General features: G+C 45.3%; 1 pseudogene; it reads left to right on the forward strand.

The window, feature by feature from the left end:
* Nucleotides 1-938: 938 nt before the first annotated feature.
* On the forward strand, nucleotides 939-2,041 carry LOC116378789 (ankyrin repeat and BTB/POZ domain-containing protein 2 pseudogene; annotated as a pseudogene).
* Nucleotides 2,042-4,080: the final 2,039 nt, after the last annotated feature.

Here is a 4,080-nt window from a genome sequence, read left to right on the forward strand (position 1 = left end):
ACAAGTTAACGTTTTATTTCGTCTTTTAATTAGTTTAAAACTCTGTAGTTTTATGACCTGAGCATTACCTTAATGCTAACCTTTATCGCTATGCTAGCTATGCTAAACTAAGCTAGCATAACTGACAAACATCTTTAACTTTAAACATATTTGCCTGATATGAAACTGTACAAAACGCAATTAGTATACCACGAACTTAATGTAATCTACACATTATCTCATGACTTAATGACATTAATTAAAATAACAGTCATTTAAAAATGCATATTTACTCTTATTTTAAGATAAGATATAATAGAATTTTATTAATCCTGAAGGAAATTCTTATGCAAGAGTTTCATTAAAGATTACAACAGAAGAATAACAACCAATAGAATACAAATATAAACATATATGAACAATAGAATAACATTTATTAAGTGTAACATAAATAATACTGACACCAGTGTAAACACAATAAGATTAAATTAAATAAAGTAAACAATTCTACTAAAATAGAAAATACAACAAAGATTAAACGAGTAAAAATCTAAAGTGTAGGAGAAGTGATACTAACAGCAGATCTAGAATAGAAAAGTAATATTGAACCTGATATTGAAAAAGTAGTAGAAAGTTATATTGCACATAGATTAATGGAAATAATATAGCACATGATATTGAAATATAATATTGCCCGATGCTGAAAAGAATACTGCGCATTATGGGGTTCCTGAAACAGCAGTGTAGTGGGGTTTTATTTTGAAAATCATCACCAGAAGTTTCATGTGCTCCTCCTGATCAAAAGCTCACCTGCAGTTCTGTAGTTCAGGTGTGAGTGTGTAGGCATACTGAGGCCACAGGGGGGCGCTGTCGGGCAGGGAAGTAAACTCACCTGTGTTGTTGTTACAGGAGTGTGATTGGTCCGCGTGCGTAAAACTCTTCATGTTGTGGGTCGCTGTGCACAGTCTCGTGCAGCTGTCTGCTCTGAGCAGTTGGACTTTTTCCAAACTTGAAACTTGGATTGAATGGAAAACGTTTCGTTCTGTTCCGGTTAAACACATCTAAACCCTCTTCATCATGTCCTGTAGTGTTTTGGTGAAAACCCTGGAGGACCTGAGCCTGGACCCGGGCTATGTGACCGGGGACCCCTGCCCGTCCCTGAGCCTGTCCTCCTCCGAGAGGTCGAGGGAGTCTCGGCCGCACACGAGCTATCCTCACCGGGGTGCCTGGTGGCAGCGCGCCGACTCTCTGTGCAGCAGGAACGGCAGCAGGGACACGGTGAGCACGCTGCCGGAGGAAGCGGCGGACGTCCTGCTCAAGTGTCCCCGCCTGCCCGACGTGTTGGAGTATCCGTGGACCGAGCGGGAGCTGCGGGAAGTCGTGCGCCGGGTCGCCGGTTCGGATGCGTCGTTCACCGGGGAGGCTGTCCGCAGGCTGTCCTGTCTGCTCCGGAGGGCTCTGGTGCGGATCTCCCGGGAGGCGCAGCGGCTGAGTACGCTCTACGGGCGTTGCACGCGTCTGGAGGTCCAGAGCGCGGCGACGCTGGTGCTGAGCTGGGGTCTGGCCGAGAAGTGCGTCTCCTCTGCGGTGAGGGCCGTGTCCCTGCACTGTATGAGCTCCGGGGACGCCGCGCGTCAGCGGGGGAAGTCCGCGCGCTGCGGGCTGACGCTCTCCGCGGGCCACTTCTTCAGGTGGATGGTGGAGACTCGCGTGTCGGTACGCGTGCACGAGTACGCCGCCGTGTGCCTGACGGCCTGCGTGGAGAGTTTGGCGGAGGAGGTGGTCGGACGGGCGCTGCAGGCTGCGAGGCTGACCGAGGAAGAGGAGGAGGAGGAGGTGCCGCGCTGCGGGGTCACCTGCTGCCCGCTGACCGCGGAGCTGCTGGACGGAGCCGTGAACAGCGACGCGGAGCTGTGGGGGCTCCTGCAGGTCTACGAGCATCTCATGTGTGGCAAAAATGCCAGCGGTGAGTTCAAGTACCTCAGCACACCATTTATTTGTACCTCCATGAAATCTATTTGTTTATAAACCAAAGTTTATGGGCAAGATATGAAATTATTAGACACCTGAAACTTGATTTTGAAGTCATTTATGGATCAGAAACATCAGACTTTCTGTTTCTGGCTTCTTGAGGACGTTAGGATTTACTCACATCTTTGTTTTATTACATTTAAAACTGATTATCGTTTGGTCACATACTTCTGGGTTCTTCATTTTGTGACATTTTATAGATTCATCAAACATAATTTACACTAAATAACACAGTTTCTCTTAATAAGTTAAATTCCACCTGATTGGAGGAGAATCCGACATGTTTTAAACATCCAACACATGATGGATGCTGTTGGTTTTATGATGCGGGCAACTTTCAAAGTTTGATTTGAGGATTTTTACAGATGACATATTTATTTAACATGTCATGTTTTACATTCATTACATTTTCACCTATATGACACGATTCTGATTTCCAGTAAAAACGTATGACATTAAACACAAAAAGGATTCCTGTTGTCGTCTATAACGTCTGTCCTGTCAGATAAAAACAGTTTCTCCATATATTCTGAGAGAAATGACTCTCTGCTTCTGACAGAAAAAGCTGAACATAATTGCATTCAAGCAAAAATAACGATGTAACTTTTCATACAACGAAACTATATTGTAGACTGAGCCGACCCCCTCTGGAGGGAAAGGCCTGGGACCCTTCTGTGAATAACTCGGGGATCGTTAGGATTTTATCGATACGAGTACTACTAGTACTTTAGTACTTTAGTACTAGTAAGAGTTTTTACTCACGTAGAACCAGGTTTCAGGGGGAACCTACTCTGAACAATCTTATAGCAATAACACATTCGATCTTTATTCTAACGTGCAGCATAACCAGTGAGATAAACACCACATCATAGACTCTTATGGACCTCTCTGCCTCCGGCCCGCTGCATGCTGGGACATATAGGCCTCAAACTCCCGTCCCATGAGAGTGAACAGGAAGAAGCGGGTGCAGTAAACGAGTGAGTGTTGTTAGCCTCTGACCCACACAGAGGACACAAAGGAGCTCTCATTCCCGCTGCAGGGCCACGAGCTTCAACGTCTGCGCGGCTCAACAAACGGCTGCTGTCCAAAGCACGACTCGACACGTTCACGTTTAATAAGAGCTTGGAGTCGAGCCGCTACTCCTTCGCGTCGAAAGGAGTCAGCTGAGGTGGTTCAGCATCTAATTAGGATGCCTCCTGGACGCCTCCCACTGGAGGTTTTCCAGGCACGTCCAACTGGGAAGAGACCCCGGGGAAGACCCAGAACACGCTGGAGAGATTACATCTCCCAGCTGGCCTGGGAACGCCTCGGGATCCCCCAGAATGAGCTGGAACATGTTGCCGGTGAGAGGGAGGTCTGGGTCGGCCTGCTTGACCTGCTGCCACCGCGACCCGACCCCGGATAAGAGGAGGAGGAGGAGGAGGAGGATGGATGGAAGGATAACCAATAATAATAATAATAATAATAGTCCCATCCTGGGAAATGTGCAGGATTCATTTAATTATTTAACTAATTAATTATTATAATTCCAATGTCTCCACTGTGCAAAATAACTACTCTGTGCAATCCACTGTGTTCAGTATTTTTTACTTATTTACTATACATTTACTGTGTGATTATTGATTTATTATACTAGTTTTGTTCTCTTTTCTTTAACTTATGTCTCTTGTTTGTTTGTACTGTCTGTGGGACTAATAAAGGATTATTTTATCATATTTTAACTTAATACAGCAGAAAAAGGGGGATAGTGCAACAACAAGAGGACGTTTAATTAATAAGTAATCAAACGGTAAAAAACAACTAAAATAAGATTATGTACAAGATGTCAGTTTTGCTCTGGATTAGGACTCAGCTCAGACTCTACTGAGGTGGTCCTGACCTCCAACACACACACATACACACACACACACACACACACCTTGGCCTCTCTGTGGTTCTGTTGTCCCAAAACCAAACACTTGCAGCATTATATCACGCAGCAGAAAAGAGCTGTTGTTTTCAGGCACGCTGACTGTGCCTCTGTTTTCATTGGGACACACACACACACACACACACACACACACACACACA

This window comes from Anarrhichthys ocellatus, unplaced genomic scaffold (genome assembly GCF_004355925.1).
Source record: "Anarrhichthys ocellatus isolate YVR2014 unplaced genomic scaffold, GSC_Weel_1.0 scaffold3167, whole genome shotgun sequence".
Taxonomy (NCBI): domain Eukaryota; kingdom Metazoa; phylum Chordata; class Actinopteri; order Perciformes; family Anarhichadidae; genus Anarrhichthys; species Anarrhichthys ocellatus.